This window comes from Megalopta genalis, chromosome 11, assembly GCF_051020955.1.
Source record: "Megalopta genalis isolate 19385.01 chromosome 11, iyMegGena1_principal, whole genome shotgun sequence".
NCBI classification, from domain to species: Eukaryota; Metazoa; Arthropoda; class Insecta; order Hymenoptera; family Halictidae; genus Megalopta; species Megalopta genalis.
In genome coordinates this window covers 7,810,654-7,829,415 of record NC_135023.1, presented here as the reverse complement: position 1 = coordinate 7,829,415, position 18,762 = coordinate 7,810,654, and positions in this window count along the sequence as shown.

Genomic DNA, 18,762 nt, shown 5'->3' with positions numbered 1-18,762 from the left:
TTCTCGTTGTTTCGAAATATTGAGAAATCTGAAATTTACGATGCATCGGGTTTTATAAAAATTTTCAATCGAATAGCAAATAGCTATTACTTTCTCCTATATTTGTTCTAATTAGTCTGAGGATTTTTATTACAAATGTAAAATTGTCTCGATTGCCAGAATCGAGAGTCGAATAAAAATTAATAATTAATAATCCTGAAAATTAACGATTAATAATCCTGAGAGATTACGAAATAATACATCAATGTTCCTACCTTTTTTTTCAAAATCTTTCTATATTAAATTGCACCTATTTGCTTTTGCTATAAATGCATATAAATACATAGATGCAGCAAATGCTATAAATGCATAGAATCTGCAGTCTAGCTGCAGCAAATGCAAATGGCCGCTCCCTTATGACGTATATACTCGAAAACCTGCGAGATCAAACATCCTGGTACTCCATTGTGCTTCCTCCTACAATTGCAATGTAAGTGATAAAAATGTAAACATCTCATTTTCCACATCGAAGGTCCAACCTTACCTAACATCAAATATTAGACTTCGAACAATCACCGAAATCGTGGAACAATAACTTTAAAATTCTGTCCCTACGTGTAAGTACTTGATTCTTCGATTTCCTAAAAAAGTCTCACTCCTAGTCAAAGAACAAAGTTCGTTACCAAAATCAACGTCATTAAATCATCGATCTCGATTCTTCTATATATCTATATTACAATATAAACTCCTATATATACATAGAAGTCTTATATATATATATATATATATATATATATATATATATATATATATATATATATTATATACTTCTATATATACATATATATATAGACTTCAATATATACTCTCTTCTATCTATATTACAAATTGACCAGTTAATCATAATCTTAATCTAGGTAAAACCAATCCATAATTGCTATTAATACTCACCACGCAGCCTCTCGAAAATATTAGGTCTACCGGAAAGTTCTGTCCGATTGCCAAATATAGTAAATTCTCCCCAATTTTCCTTCAGCTTCTAAAGAAAAATGGACAATTTGAGAAGAGTAAATACGATCATTTGAGTCTTGCACCTCGTTTTTATAATTGTTGACAATCGGCAACTATTAAAATGAGTCGCAAGTCTCGAATAATCGTGTCTCCTCTTTCCAAATTGTCCACCGGTAGACCTAATAGAAGAATTCATCGTGTTGGCGTAGTTAGCTGATGTAGCTGGCGTGTCGGTTCTCCCGAATAAATCTTCTCTCTCTCTCCCGCTCTCTCTTTCTCTCTCTCTTTCTCTCTTCTTCTTTCTCTCTCTCTCTCTCTCTTTCTCTCTCTCTCTTTCTCTCTTCTTCTTTCTCTCTTCTTCTTTCTCTCTTCTTCTTTCTCTCTCTCTCTTTCTCTCTTCTTCTTTCTCTCTCTCTCTTTCTCTCTTCTTCTTTCTCTCTCTCTCTCTCTTTCTCTCTCTCTCTCTCTCTCTCTCTCTCTCTCTTTCTCGAATATAACACAACAGCGTGGAAAGAACAATCGAACGAAACCGGGTTGACTCGTTAATCGAGCCCAGGTTGATTTCTTAATCGAGCCGGCTGATTAAAATCCCGCGGGACGACACAATAGCCGAGAAACAAACCTGCGTGTTCCCGCGCGACGGAGGAGTAGTTCTGCGATCATCAGTTGGTAGCGATGGCGCCACGGATCGCTTCGATCCGAGGCGTTCCAAACCACCGTGCCGGGTCGGTAAAACGGGATCGTTGCTGGATCTCGTCCAATCTAACAGGATTGTTCGATCCTGCCCCCGAACCACCCGCGCCCGGCTCAGAGAGTCCTTTTCTCGAGAGAGAATCTATCCTCTTCGTTATTAGTCGCCTGGCAAACCAGCAAAGCCTGCTTTAAAGTCCTCTTCGAGTCGAACAAGCTGGTCAACTCTTTCGCAAATTAATTTCCAGAACATTTTGTCATGTTACAAATTTGGGAATTTAGAATTATTTGAAGTTGCAAAGATGCGGGGAATTTGTACGATTTTGTTTCTTCGTAAGAACAATCGCTGAAGGTCGGAATAAATATTGTGGCTTGTTATTTTTATGGAGTGATATAAAATAGCTGATTTTAAGGCTCCGTAAATCTAGCGTTAATTAATCCATAGGCTACTGTGCTTATAGGTGCATTTAAAAATATGCTGTTGACGACTTTAAGCGTGCAGAAAATTTTCGGAAACTTTTTGACGCCTTGGAACGACCGGCAAATTTTATCAGAACTTATCATTATTATTATTACTATTATTATTATTATTATTATTATCATTATTATTATTATTATTATTAACGAAAGTATGTAATACGGTCCAGCGTTTCGGCAGTTTCAATTGCAATCCGAAAAATACGCACGCGTCGTTAATTACGGCGCGCTGTGCGTTCGGCAGGCATCATAATCTGCCGCAGCGGAAGGGTTAAAGGTGCATCGGGGAATTTTTGACCAAGGGATCGTGCGTGTAGAAGTGGTTTTCGATTCGAAAAATACACGCTTCGGCGATGCTCGGGCCCGGGAAAGGGAAAGGGAGTGTAGTTCGAGGCGAGGAATGCAGCGAGAAGGATATATTTTGCGGGAGTGGGACTTTTTAATTTCGCGCGTAGAAGGTATGGTCAGTTCGACGGGTTATTTTCATCAAGGTCGCCGATGTTGGCTCCTTCTCTCCTTTCCCCGGCCTCTTTCTCGTTCTTTCTCGACGGCGCAGCCTTTCATCCCTCTCTCGCGGACTCTTTTTAACTCGCGCGAGCCTCCGCGACGGCCGAAAGCATGCAGAAAAGTTCCGCAGGCACCGCGATCGTTCAAGAATTCCAGGACCGGATGATTTAGCGCGTCTCTTATCGCTCCAGGGGCTATCTTCGCTATTTTCCGCGTACTTTCGGCGGGTCTCGGGTCCTCGCGAACTTTAAATCGAATTTCGAAACTAGACGCTCGCTACGGGGGTTGATCTGCGATTTATTTCGAAAACACGCGATTCCGAGAGCACTGTTTTCCCAATAATTGTATTAGGCTTTTCGCTTTCGCAGGTTTTCCAAGTGCCGGAGCGATTCGTACATCCAGCAGGAAGATTGTGTAATTATTGCTGCAACGGCTCGCCTTCGATTTATTCAGAAACGGAGAAGTTCGAGTTCTGTTCTTGCAATAATCGTAATCGGCTTTCACTTTCGCGATGGTCGAGGTAATAAAATTCGCGCGAATAGTAGGAAAATTGCGTAGTTGATAAAAAATTGAGATCATAAATAAATCGAAGACGTAGAACTCGAAACTTCGATTTTACAACGACTGCGAAAACTTTTCGATTCTCTGATTTTCCAGGGGTTAATTTTGCGAATCGTTGTACCATATTCTACTATTTTTTACTATTATATACTAGCATTATATTTATTCTACTATTTTTTCGATTCTCCAATTTTCTAGGGGTTGATTTTGCGAATCGTTGTACTATATTCTACTATTTTTTTACTATTATATACTCCATTATATTTATTCTCTCTCTCTCTCTTTCTCTCTCTACTATTTTTTCGATTCTCTAATTTTCTAGGGGTTGATTTTGCAAATCGTTGTACTATATTCTGCTATCTTTTTTACCATTATATACTACCACATTATATTTATTCTCTCTCTCTCTCTCTCTCTCTCTCTCTCTCTCTCTACTATTTTTTCGATTCTCTAATTTTCTAGGGCTTGATTTTGCGAATCGTTGTACTATATTCTACTATTTTTTTTTACCACTTTCATTCAGACTCGCATCTTCGCAGTCTCTCTGAATTGTCAAAGATTCCGGCAGAAAAGAAATGAACACGGTCAACGACAGCCTCGGGATTTAACGTCAATTATTTATAAACGACGTCGCGTTAACGGGAAAGCCGAACGAGCACGAAGCAAGAGAGACTTTCGTTAGCCCCGTTCCTCGAGAGTTCCTCGGTTCTGCGACACTTATTTATCGTTCATTTCGCAGCCAGTTATTGCGCAATCCATCCCATTCGAAGAGTTATAAAATCCAGCGATTGTGCTGGATTTCTATCGAGTATCCGTTTGATTGACATTAATTGGATAAGACAAGTTCCTGTGGCAGCCTTAGCCGGGCCCTATTGTCTCAGAACGGTACAATGTTGCGTACTAAACGTTAACGTTAAGCGTGGCCGGTGCGTTTTGCGCGAAGAAACACTGTCCCGACACGGCCCGTCGTTTTATCCCGTTTGTCGATCTCGCTTTCGCGCTATTGCATCACTAATGCAATCTTATTAGACCATACTTTGTCATGCTTTTCGCATTCGCCGGCATTCGCGCGAGAGCTATATCGCGTTAGAATTATCGCGGAATAATTCTGCTTCTATGTTTGCAATTTTATTATACCGTATCGGTTATGTTCGTTCGGCCGGCGCGCGTTAGTCGAATAATTCGTTTTCCACGGTCGGGGTGCATCGATCGAACGTTTCCCTCCCCCCCCCCCCCCAGACACTTCGAAAACGGTTCCTTAAATCCACGATTAATCATTGCCGTAACGGTCGATGTCTTCGCAAGTTTCCCATCAAATGTATTATACATTGACACAGTTTCCTAATTGAATGCCATTGTGTCCACGCACGGATCATCCCCTAACGCGCCGTCGGTCTTCGCGCCGCGAATCCCCGGCTGCGCGCTTATTTCCGCCGCTCTATCTCGTTTATTAAAATTCTACGGAGACCTATCATTATTCTAGGCTCTCCATGGTATTGCTCTCTCGCTCTCTTGAGATTCCGCAGAAAATTCGCGAGCCGCCGCTCGTAGAAATCGCGACCCGAATGTCGGGCCGAGTCCTCGAAAGATGGCCGCGAACGGGGATTCGAAAAACGGGGTCCGCGGTGCGTAGCGCTGCCCCGAAACCGCCATCATCGACTTTTCCTTCCCTTCGTTGCGTCCTCCTCGTAGCCGGCTGAAAATTCACCCCTCGCGGACGATATATCCCGGTGCATCGATTCCCGTTGCACCCGAAGGGGGATGCGAGCGCGAGGGAGACCGCGATAGAGAAAGACCGAGCACGCGTGCAACCCCGTATCTCGGTTCCTCGGCGTTTATTACACGGGGCTCCGCGAATTGCGTAAGCCTCGAGAATATCGATAGTCTAATAATATGGGACGCGTTCGCTTGTTCCTTCCGCGGCGCATCGGCGGCCCGGCACTTTCTGTGCTCCTGTTGTTCGCGGTTTCGGGTGCATTCCCCGCTATTTCCTCTCCCGATGCGTCCGTCTCGCTGTGCCACTCCGCTGCTCCGACGCCGCGATTCACGCTGCTCCGAAACGCTGGACAAGCATACGAAACATCGCGGACTTGTTTGGAAACGTTAAAAACGTTGTTCGAAACGCTTTGTACATTAATGTCTTTCTAATTGACGCTCGGATTGCGCACAAAAATGGACAATTTTGGAATAGGAGATACGATTATTCGAGCCTTGTTGCCCGTTTTTATAATTGTTGAGAATCAATGACCATAAAAACGACCCTACAAGCTCGAATATTCGTGTCCGCTTTTCCCAAATTGTCCATTTTCGTGGACAATCCGAGCGTCAATTAGAGAGACATTACTGTATCGCGGTTCTCGCGGTCGCCGATCGCGGATCCGACGTCGAACTAATTTTTCAATCGACTTTTGACAGACGAACTTTTTAATAAAATAGCGAATTCCGAGGTCCCATTTTAATGTGCAAAGTAAATTAGATAGAAGGTTAAATAGCCGTGTCAAATTACAAAGATTGAGCACAGTATCGGCGAAAGAATCGACGAAAATCGAATTAAAGTTGCGACTTTAACAATCGGACAGTAACTTTGTCTTCTTTTATGTATTTTCAAGTATTGCCTAACGATATTAGAATTTAATGAACTATTTAGCAAAGTCTTGTCCAGCTTTCCGGCGTTTCGGGCCACCGTGCGAGGCTGCTTGTTTCCCCTCGCCTCGAGCAGAGAAGAGCAGCATAGAGAAACACACCGGTGTATTGGCAAACCCGGACCCGCCAATTTTAGATGCTTTGCTCCTTCTTTTTTTCCCTGCGTCGTCGTTCGCGCGCGTCCGGCCGCGCCGCGACGCTTTTCATCCTCCTTCTCCTCCTTCTTCTTCTTCTTCTTCTTCATCATCGTCTTCTCCTCGTCATCTTCGTCTTGTTCTTCTTCTTCTTCTTCATCTTCTTCTTGAACGAGCGCCGCCGCAACGCGCGCCATTTTATTTTCACGAGCCGCGCCCGCTATTTTTGGCCGTTCTAGAAAACCCGCCTCTCCTTTTTCCGGGTCTTGGCAGCCGCGCGTCCGGGTGCGGACTCGCCCGCGGATTTATTCTTACGTATGACCGCGAAAAATATCGCACCGCGGGATCGCGAGCCAGATGAAATTTTTGACGCGCGCCGCTTCTTTGGCCAGTTAGTTAGTCACCCGCCGGCAATTTTTCCGTTAGACCGGTTGGCAGACGCGCAACAATGTCGATGGCTGACCAGGAAGCTCCGCGACCAACGAAAACATGTTCACCGGAGTCAATGTAGCGGACGCTTTGATGCGCGCCGAGCCGAATTTGCTCCGCTTACTCGGTTCGCGGCGTCTTCGAGCTGGACAGGGATCGCCGATTCAATTGTGGACGCTTTGCCAGAGTATTTGCGGCTTTCTCTAGTTCGTTTTATCGGGCTTGCTTGCCTGGAAACACTTTTCGGCAATAATTATTGGAATTTATGGAAACATTGCGACGAGTTTCCTGAGTACAGTAATGTCTCTCTAATTGACGCTCGGATTGTCCAGAAAAATGGACAATTTGGGAATAGAAGATACGATTAATTTGAGTCTTACGCCTTGTTTTTATAATTACCATAAGACTCAAATAATCGTATCACCTCTTCCCAAATTGTCCATTTTTCTGCACAATCTGAACGTCGGTTAGGAAGACATTACAAGTTTTAATTGTGGCAAGATTTTGGAACGAAAGTCGTGCGAGGTCCGAATCAATGCAATCTTTTCTACGTCGAAAAGTAATACAAATTCTCGAACGTGGAACATTTCGAACGGAATTTGTGAAACGTGAATAATTTCTGATATATAATTTCAGATACAAGAAATAATATCTCTTTTAAATCGTCGTGAAGTTTCATTATTTTGTTAAGATACAATGAATACAACTTTCGCTTCTCAAGATAGGAGATCGTTTAAACGAACACAGCTTTCGAAGCAATCATAGAGCGTTTATATAATTATTGTTCGGAACGCTATTATTGAACCGCGAATTTTACGCAATTTTTACCAGAAAAATTGATACCCGAAAAGGCGATGAAAATGTTCAACGAACTCGAAAATATTGGTACATCGCTTCGAAGTCGGAGCAACAATAAATCTAAACGATAATAAATACGAGCATAGAACAATAAGACGGAAAGATAATTTAGAACTAGAATTTTGCTGGGAACCAGCAAGTTCCGCGCTCCGACCAGAAAGTTCTGAATCCGAAGCCGTCGCGGCTAATAAATCGACGACGCGCCGTAGAAAAATGCTTGCGGTGAATGCCGCAGGTACAAAACAGCACGTGCAAGCCCGAGCACTCGTCAGCCCCTGCATCCCAAACAGTTTCCATCGTTGGTATAACCCGACTTAACATTTCGCTGGCAATTACATCAATTACACGGCATTACAACGGAGATGTTCCAAACAAAATCCTTGCGCGGCCGACGTCTGGCAAAATAAGACCGTGCCGAATTAATTGTGTCGAAACCGGGACCGTGTTAATTCCGCGTGCGCGCGTTCAAAAAATCGCAACACGCGGCCACTCAAAAGTCCATCCGGAGAAACAAATGTTTCCTGATTATCGGGGCAAGACACGGCGCGAGCTAATTATAATAACAAAGAGGGCATAACGAACCTGCATCGTGCGCATTGCGCGCTGATTATGTTCCATTACATTATTATTGTATACACCGGCATAATTATATCGCAGCGTATCCGCCGGCCGTTCGTTCGTTCGGCCGCCGCGGCCGCCGCCGCGGCAGGAAAAATCGTGCGGCGCGGCGGCGAGATCCGCGTCGAATTTTCCCAGGGTTTTTTCCGGCAGTTCGTAAATTGATCGTTTAATAGGCACCGGCGCGAGCCGATTTTTGTTTAATTTTTCGCGACCGTGCGGAATTCGAAACTCCGGGCCGAACAAAATGACGGCGGGGGTGTTGTGGGCGGTGGTGGCACCCTCTCTCCCTTCCCCCTGCCCCTCTCTGTCGGGGAGGAGGCTGGGCGAGCGGGGCACGGCGCGGGGCGCGGGCGTGAACGAAAATATTCAATTCGATATATTTCAAGGGGCAGGAAGTAGCGGCCTGGAAAATTTATTTAACGCATTGTGTAAATATCACGCGCGCGCGCGCTAGCGCGGCCGAGAGAGCTCGCTCGCTCGCTCGCTCGCCGATGCGTGTGCATGCATGCCGAGAGAGAGTCCCATCAGAATTGTGAGTATTGATCGTTTCGTAGTAAACATATAGTTCGCACTAGCGCGTTCTAGTGTATCCTAATATGCCAATAAATATGGCGCGGGTCGCGGGCCGGGAGGGGGTGCCGGTGTCCATCGAGGACGATTGCTATCGGCAAAAGTCGGCGCTTTCGTTTCTTCTGCGTGGCGTGCGAGGGGAGCGAAAGGAGGGTCAGTGACCTCACGGGGAAATCGATCGACTCGAGATCAGAAAGGACGAGGGTCAACGTAGAAATTGCAATCCCGCTAATAACGAAACGCGTTTTCAAACTGCGAACGGCGACGCAGCCGCCGGAGACACCCTCCCCGATTTTTCGGGGCCGCGGCTCTTCCGCCTGCGCGACGCCGGCCGGCAAAGAGTCGCGGGAAAAAATCCCGCGCGCGAAAAAGCTGCGGTCCGGTGACGACGGATGCGGTGGTTTTTGGAAAGTTGGTCCGTGTTTGCGGGGAACGAGCGACATCGCGCCTCGTTGGAGGGCAATTTTTCGAGGAAATTAGGGGTGATTCGTTTGGAGACTTTTTCTGTTTTCTTAGGATGCTGTTTAGGAATCGATCTGGCGAGCTTGTTATACTTTTTAGCAGAAATTAGATTTTTAACCCCTCGATGTACAATTTTTTTTTTGCGATTAGAAATTTTTCGATTGCAATTATTTCTTAGAAGGGGAAGAGAATTGATGCTTGCTGTGAGACTAAATTTACTCGGATGCTTAAATATTGACGAGAAGAGATTCGAATTTTATACCGATTTTAAAGGACAGAATAACGTTTATACTGAATAAGTTATTATCTAGAAATTTTCATGACGAGTCGGACTCGCCACAGTACGGCGAGGGGTTAATAAATGAGGGTGTGAAGATCGAAGGTCGATGATTGATACATGTTGCAGAACGATTTTTGTTAATATGAATTTTGTGCAATTAAAATTGGAGAATTTTTCGCACTGATTAACCGATCGACTCTTCAATAAATAGAAGGGTGTTAAAATTGAGGATCGTACAATGATGAATTTTTGAAAGGACTTTACTTATATCTTTTGTGATAGCCACTTAGAAAGTACAGTAAATTCACCCTAATTTTCCTCGAAACGAATAATCGTATCTCCTCTTCCCAAACTGTCCACTTTTGTGCAAAATCTGAGCGTTAATTAGGGAGAGTTTACTGCGATGCTATTTATATTTTCTGGATAAAATTAAGGAAATGGAAGCAACGATGGATAGTATTGAGATTATATCGAATTTTGAGAACGACGATGCTTGAAGGATAATTTTAGAAAATTAAGAGATAAGAAATGACGAAAAATGCTTCGAAGTCAACTCGGTTGACGCGATAAGATAGCAAGGATAAAAAGAGAAGTTTCCGAGAACAAAGGAGAAATCAAACGGTTCGTTCCGCTTAAATCTCGGTTAGCTCGCTCTGAAATTCAACCGAGTCGATTTCATACCGACGATATGTAACCTGGCGAATACCTGTCGGAATGGATTAGACTTCTTTGACGGTCGATTCCAATAGAGGCTAATTTACGTAGTGTAGTAGCCGCAACCTCCATAACGGAGCCAACTGCAGACATTCCTGAAGGAATGTCACGTTATTGTGTCAAAGGGTCGGCGAAAAAGGGTTCCCGTTTCGGGAAGAATTCTGTGCAATTAACCTCGTTGAAGTTACCGTTGTAAATTCTATCGAAATTGCGAACACGAAATTCGTCAATATAATAATTGTTACATTTTAATATCCCGAAAAATTCAACTACCAAAAAGGTCCAATATAAAATGCACCTATAAAGTAACGCAAATAACGATCAACCAACCCGAAACAGGCTTGACAGGGGTAACTAAAAATATCCTCTAAATCACGGTATTGAAAACGCGACGGTGAGAAGACTTATTATATATATATATAGACTGCTGTTAGAATTAAAATGAACGAAAATAACGAGATCTATAGAACTTTCCAAAAAATTCCAGCACCGAGTAAATTAAACCTAGAACGTGTCCACAGATTGACGCAAAATAACGATCCCTCAGGCACAAGTAAAATCAACACCGACGAAGGTAATAAAATCCACGGAACCTCCCGAAAAATTCGAGCACTAAATGTAACCTAAAACGTATCTACGAACGAACGAGAACAATGATCTGGCACGACGAGAGAACCTTCGAAGAAATTCGACGCGGAACACGCTACCGAAAACGCCGCGAGGAGAAAAACTGAAATCGTGTCGAAACAAAGGGTAACGGAATCCGTCGCGCCTTCCCGAAAATTCCAATAATTTCGCCGGGAACGTACGCGCAGAAACGAACGCAAATAGCGAGCTGTCAGCCGGGAGCAGATTCGAGGAAAGAAGAGCGCCGCCCATCATTTCCGTGGACAAAGCCGAAAAAGCGTCGGGCGCAGGCAAAGGTAAAATGGACGAGCGCATCGAGTGCACCGATTCGTCCCATGAATTTCCCAAAAAGCCCGGGAAAGCTCCCTTGGAACGCGTTGGTTCGCTGGCGAGGCCGATGCATCGACGGCGAGCGGCGCGCGGGTGTGTGCGATAGCGGGGGTGTCGCGAGCGGTTGCGGGCGGAGGCGAGGGTGCGGGTGCGGCCGTTGGTTGCCGATCGAATCCCGGGGATCGAGAAATCTTTTTTGTCGCGTGCGAGCGGACCGCGTATCGGCTCTCTCTCCGTGTTTCGTACACATCCGCGTATTTTCGGACGATTTTCTCCTCTGCCCGCGACTGTAAGAGCGCGAGACTCTGCTTCTCCTTCTCTCTCTTCCTCTCTCCGTTCTCTCTCTGTCTCTCCGTTTAGCCGCCCCACCACCCTCGCATTTCTTCCATCCTGCTTTCACTGGATCTCTGTGCTCGCCCCTCGGCAACGTTCGCGCGTCTCTGCGGAACGGGAGGCAACGGACCAGCGTTTAATGTAAATCGCCACGCACGGGCCGAGGCGGCCGCGAGACGGAGAGGGATGCTCCGGAGGGCGAGGGGTCCGGCGAGGAGGGCGGGGGACGGCGAAGAGGCACGGGGAGGACAGAGGGGAACCGGTGGCCGCGGGGAGGAACGCCGGGGAAACATACATATGTATGGGTAAATGTGCACCCACCGAGTCGGTCTCACTCTCGCGGCCTTTTGTCTCCGTTTCGCGCGCCGCGCGGAACCGCTCTCCTTCTCGCTCCACCCCCGCCCCGCGGGTCTCCTCTCGCTCCGTTCCTCCCACATCTCTTTCGCCGGATACTTCCATCCCGTTCGGCGGCCGGTCGACTCTCTTTTTCGATCCAGCTCCGTCCTTCTCCCGCTGCTCCGCGTTCCATCGGTCCGGCCCGCTCCGAACTCTGGCTCGCCTCTGCTCGCCTCTGCTCGCTCTGGCACTCGCTCCGGCTCTCGCTTCGGCTCGCGTCGATCCGCGTGGACGTTAGCCGAGCGGATTTTTTTCGCTCTTTGTCCCGGCTCTCGTTCTTGCCTTGTTTCCGCGCGCCGACCGTCCGCGTTTTCCCACCCGCGCCCCCGCGCCCCCCTCCGGGGCCGCCGCGAGTGATTTTTATAATCTGCTACTTGTTGCGCGGCGGCCCGCGCGGACCGCCCGGAAAAACCGGAAAATAGAGGAAAACAAAAGCGTCCGCGAGGAGGAAGAGGAGGAGGTGGTGGAGGAGGAAGAGGAAGCGAGAGGCGAGAGGCGAGAGGAGAGGACGCAGAGTCCGCGGCCGGACGGAGAACAGAACAGGGTGGCCGGCCTGGCCAATGGGGTGGGAGAGCCCGGAGCAGGAGGGGGTGAAAAAAGAAAAAGGCACCGCGGGACGGATGATCCGCGCGCGCGTATGCGCGCCTCGCCCCGCTCCTCTTTCTCTCCTTGCCTCGCTTCTTCTGTCTCTCTCTCTCTGCTTCTCTCTCCATCTTTGTCTCTCTCTAGCTCTCTCTCTCTCTCTCTCTCTCTCTGTTCCTCGCGTGCGCTCTCTCTTTGTTAACGTGGCCCGCGAGCCGACACTGACGCAGCTTTTCCACGCGGTTTTTCTACGCCTTTTTAGACCGTTTGAAAAATCCACGGGGTGAGTGACCCCGCGACCACCACGCGAGCACGCGATTAGCACAATGCAGATCTTCATGCAATCTCCCATTTTTGTGGGACACTTCTTACCCTAGGTGTTCTTGGAATCCGCTGCTCGAAGCTGGATTTACAAGACTGACATTGTGGTGGATTTTTTTTGTCGCGGTCGCAGACCAGGATTAATATTCCGCCGTTAGCTTCGTCCGGAATCTGCAGTGTGCTGCAGTTTTTGGGCTCTGCGAGTTGTTACGTACGCGGACGACGATGGTTTTTTTACGTTGTTTACAAGATTCGGGAAACTAGTGTCTCTGTAACGATGCGCAAAATTGCTGGCTTGATATTTTGGTGGCCTTTCCTGCGATTAAAGAGCAGCGTCAATTGTGCACTTCGCTTCGTCGCGGACTGCAGCGTGCTGCGCGTGCTGCTAACTGTTACACGCGTTTATGACGATTTCGTCTTTAACGACAGAGTTTCTAGGGGGCAATGGATCGTCTTTTTTTCTACTCGAAGGGGAATTTTAAGTGCGGTATGAAATTCGACGGAATCCGATGCACAATGCGAAACCACGGGTCGTTAAAAATGCATTAGCAGAATTTTGTATCCGATGGCAAAGTTTGCGTGATAAGTGACAGTTGAAATTGCAAAATTGTAACGTACCGCTCCTATAGCCACCGTTTGATTAAAGGGGAACGTAAATCGTGATGATAGCTGCGTTAGAACCTGCAGCGTGTTGCACTTCGTTCGATGAAAATTGATGCAGTTGCGTGAAGGTGTCTTCTTCTTGGCGAAGTTCTTAGAACAAAGAATTGTTAAAACTAGAAAAGGAAAACTTGCAAGGTCATTTTTCTGATCGACGAGGAACGTCGATAGCGATACTTTTGCTGCATTGAAATCTCAAGTATAGTGCACTTGATAAGTTGAAATTGCATAAAGATGATATTTGTCGAAACGCCAAAGAATAATTTCCGATCAGCTTTTAATTATTGTACCATTTTTGGTACACCTGCAGGCTGCAATAAATGCGCAAAGATGATGTTTGCCTAAACGCTGAAGAACAATATCCGATCAGCTTTTAATTATTGTACCATTTTTGGTACATTTGCAAGCTTCACTAAATGCACAAAAACGATGTTTGCCTAATCACCAAAGAACAGTATTCGATAAGCTTTCAATTATTGTATAATTTTTAGTACACCAGCAAGCTTCAATAAGTGCACAAAGATGATGTTTGCCTAATCGCCAAAGAACAATATCCGATCAGCTTTCAATTATAGTACAATTTTTAGTACACCTGCAGGCTTCAATAAATGCACAAAAACGACGTTTGCCTAAACGCCAAAGAACAGTATCGAACCAGCTTTTAATTTTGGTACAGCTTTCAGCGTATCGGTGCGAAACAGCAAAAAACCCGCGAAGATCCTCTGGAACAAATGACTTTGTGCAAACGCGTCTTCCCGCAGACGTTTTACGATTTCGCAGATGACAATTAAATTCTGCTCGGCCACCCTCGTTTTCCTATTTACATCGACCGTGAAAGTTCCCGGCGCCACAGCGCGAGCGCTACGAAAACCTTCTCTCCCCCCTCGGTTCGTTTTTTCCCCCCGCCGTCGTAGAGAGACAATTAAGTCACTCCAATTAATCGATGTGTGAATTTACGTCCGAATTGACTGCGCAAAACATTCAGCGCGCGTGAATAAACGACACGATAGAGGCTGACCCCTAGTCAAATCCTTATTAGTGTCGATGCGGTCCGCGTGAACAAGAAGTGCAACAGAAAACTTCCACATTAATTAAACGTGTTAGTGCGAATACGTAACGACCGGCCAGTAATTAGTGAATTGTAAAATGAAATACTTTCACCTTAAAAGTTTACGTCTAGTTTTTAACAACACGAACGGAGAAGTGGTCGGTAATAGCAACGCGTCCGCGAATAGGGACGTATACCTTGCCGGTCCGCCCGCAATTATCTTGATCGCTGTGGCTAGCAGAGAATATTCGCGCATTTATTATGACGCCGCGAACGGCTGTGTATGCAAACATACGTATATCGCGATTTTTGCATCGGCCGGCTTATAAATAAATGATAGGACGCCGCGTCGCCGGCAACGAGGTGCTACGTCGAATTAATTAGGCATCCTGGAACCGTTCGGCGAACAGATATTCGAGATCGCGACGTCGAGAATTCTCGATCGCGGCACGAGCTAATTTGTTTACAACAATTCGGCCCGCACGCGAGCAGGAAGCGAGTTCGGATAGGACGATAACCGACCGCGCCATGCGAACGAGTAAGGACGACGAGGTTTTTAAATATTTATTGTTCTCGTTAGACCGCGATAATCCGGACGCGGCGCGGCGGTAAAAGTGTGCCGGCGAGATAAAAGTATCTTTCCTCGGTCACATCGGTTTCTCCGCTCGTTCGCGATCGCTCCGAGCGGAGAGTTTCTACTCGTTCCTACGCGGCCGCGGTTCTCCAAATCTTCCATTGAGAAAACCACGGCGTCGCCGCGGAGCGACTGAAATAAACAGGGACAGCCGGGATTATTCGCGCGTGCGAACGCCGCGTTACAGCGAGACGATCCAGAAGAATGGCCTAGCCGGACCGGGCACCCGATACGGCCTAGAAAAAAATAGACGTGACCGCGTAAAAATAGCGTTATAAATTATTTTTTGATAATTCGCGAAAATGCGGAAACCCCGAAGAAGAACGCCTGCTTCGAATCATTTCTGCGAGTTCGTTTATCAGCAAATGGCATAGAGATTAGCGATAGCTTATTCGCGACAGATGTGCAAATTTTACGAATAATTAGTTTCGATTTATTAATCGAATGTTAATAACGGAGATTGGGGTTCGGTGGCGTAGGGGTTGCTTCGCGATCGATAGATTGTGACGTATTTGTCGACGATAGAAATTTTTCAAGAATCCAACGATCGACGTGTTGGCACGATTTTATTTCTCGCGCGTTTATTTTTCGTCGCCTTTCGAAACGCTCTAAAATCGTGCCGGTCAATATCAGACGTCCCGTGACTCTGTTAACAATTGATTTATGGTCGTAGATAACGTATTGTACGTATAAACCGTGCATTGTTTCTAAGAAACATTCGGGAACCAGTGGCCAGTCGCGCGGAACAGGATGCAATTAATTATAATAAACAGTTGTACTCTCATCTGCGAAAGAATTCACCGTTTTCCTCTTACGACCGTCGCCGACGCGACAGTACTGTAAAAAAGACGATATTACATCGCGTTGGAACAGCTTATTGCATTGGATGCGCTCGCGAGCGCTACCAGCACGGAGAAACTGCGCGCACAATGCGTTCGAAGCATTGTCCGTCTTTCGGTACACGTTGCAGGGAACTGAATTTTTGGCCCGTGTTTCTGCCAATTGTAAATCCGCGGTTCATTATATTCCGCTAAATGATTCGTTCGCGAAAACGCGGCGCAACAATCGGGAAATTTGCTCGTTCGTGGACTTCGTTGCCGAGAAAAATCTGCCTGAAAATTCGGCACACGCGCGTCCTATTGAAACGGCTGACGACGCGTCTGTCCGTGGCTCGCCTATTCCACTCATGTCAATACTAGACCACGCGAATCTGCCAGATTCGTCTGATACATTGTACAGTAATGTCTCCCTTACTGACGCTCAGATTGTCCACGAAAATGGACCATTTTTGGAAGAGGAGATGCGATTATTCGAGCCTCGCGGCTCGTTTTTACAATTGTGAACAATTTATAACTGTAAAAATAAACCGCAAGGCTCGAATAATCGTATCTCCTTTTCCCAAATTGTCCATTTTTGTGGTCAATCTGGGCGTCAATTAGAGAGACATTACTGTACTTCCAGCTACGTTATCACGTTCGATCGTCGTCGGTTTCGTTTAGTTTCAAGAAAACTTCGGTCGGGCGAAAACTATTTCCACACCGAGTACAATGTTGTTCCTCATCTTCGATCTTTCAATATGCATCCGTTTCACTATGTTGAGTGTATATAAATAAATATACAGAACGAGAAAACTTCGATCAGGCGAAAACTATTTCCACACCGAGTACAATGTTGTTCCTCATCTTCGATCTTTCAATATGCATCCGTTTCACCGTGTTGAATATATATAAATAAATATACAGAGCAAGAAAGCTTCGATCAGGCGAAAAACATTTCCACACCGAGTACAACGTTGTTCCTCATCTTTAATCTTTCAATATTCATCTGTTTCACAGTGTTGAGTGTATATAAATAAATATACAGAAAAAGAAAATCTAAAGGAATATTAATAACAAAATTAATGATCAGCTGATCAGTCTGATCCATATTACAAATCGTCGACATTTTGAATCCAACGAAATTAGAAGAACAAGATCGGAGATCACAATAATTACATAATAAATACACTATATAATCAATTACCCCTTTATTGAGTAATATTAATCGTTTATTTACTCTCTTGGCAATTCGAATTAACCGAATGAAACAATCCAGACGAACGTAATCCATTCTCCTATACCAACACAGCTCCATCACCGTGTCCAAATTCGCATTCGAGCGTCGTTTCGCATTCCCTTTCGGTACGTTCGAACGCGAGCCGTTTAGAAAAATCGTCCCAAAACCGTTCGCCGTGCACCCGGAAATCGGCGGCGGGGTCCCCGCCGATCGCAGCAGCTGCGAAAGAAATCGCGGGGTCACGGAAATTCCTCGGGGTCCGAAATAGCCGCGCATTAACACCGCGCGATCCGTCATCCTCGGGCTGGGAAAAGGAAGAAAAAGGTGGAAAAGAGGGTAATGGCGAGAGCGGTTGGTACTTTGTCCCACGCGGCGAGCGTGTAGCCGCGCAAAATGGCTTCCTCCTTTTCAGGAATTATCGCGATGTAGGAAGTCTCGGCGGGCGCTGGTGGGGGTGGAGGTGGCCGAGCGCGGAGCGGCTGCCGGCCGAAAGTTTAAAATAGAATATCTCGCGAGTAACTTTCATCGGTCGTCAAAAAATCATGCAGTGTCGTACCTAGCGGGGGGCACGCTCTGCCTCCTCCCACCCGTGTGATGGCGGTCTGCAGTTCTCTCTCGAGGTGGGGGGATAGGGGGGGGGGAGAAGCCGACGGGGGGCAGCGGAGGGAGCCCGGGAAGAACGAGAAGGAAACGACGACGGGGATCTCGCGATCTCCTCCTCTCGCCGGTCCGCTCGAGCGGCTCTAGGATAGGCCATGCGGTTACGTTCGACGTGGAAACGCCAGAATGTGCACGCAGACACATGCGCTCGGCGTTGCATAGCGCGAGCGAGCGCGGTCTCGGTGCAACGCCGCGCGCGCGGCGCGGCGCGTCGTTCCGCCTAACGTAAAACTGGCCTAAAGTTTCGTTTTTCAAGCCGAACCGACCCGGTCGCACGAAATCACCGGTTCCACAATTTTTTTATCCGGGGATTGTTAACCCTTTGCGCTCGAACGGTGACTCTGAGGCACCGCTAAAATTTGTTACATCGCGTTCTAAGATAATTGTTGCATTAACGAAGTTTGGATTTTCAGAAATTGTTAAAAGCGTAACCGTTGTGTGAGTCGCAAGACTCAATTTCGCACGCGTAACGTGCACTTTGTCATATAAAATGAAGATACTGTGAGTCAGACAAATTTATTTTAGATTCACAGTTGAAATAACTTCGAGCGCAAAGGGTTAACATCGCGAAGTCTATTTCGTAAGAAGCAGACTCTTGAATACGATGTATATATATATATAAAAAGTCTAAACAGTTCAAATGAACTCTGAAATCTCTGAAACTCAAAAATCCTCTGCGATGCACAGTAATGTCTCTCTGATTGACGCTCAGGTTGACCAGAAAAAATGGACAATTTGGGAAGAGAAGATACGATTATTCGAGCCTCACGGTTCGTTTTTATAGTTACGAATTGTCGACAACTATGAAAACAAGCTACAAGGCTCGAATAATCGTGTCTGCTCTTCCCAAATTGTCCACTTCTGTGCACAATCTCGGCGTCAGTAAGGGAGACATTACTGTATATGACTTTTCCTCGAAATCCTGAAGCGGTGGATCAATTTTATAATAATCCTGCCAAGGTCTACGCGAAACGACGCATAACGTGACATTAAAAAAAAAAGTCGAACTGTTCGCGTTACCGATTAAATCACAACTTTGCTGGAATATTGTCGAAGGTTCGCAGAAATTTTGTTCAAAAATGTTCGCACGACGGTCTCCCGGTTTTTCCCACATTCCACAACGATTCTTCCGCGTTAACGTAAGAGAGCCGAGTTTTTAAAAAACCGCTTTATTCGATTC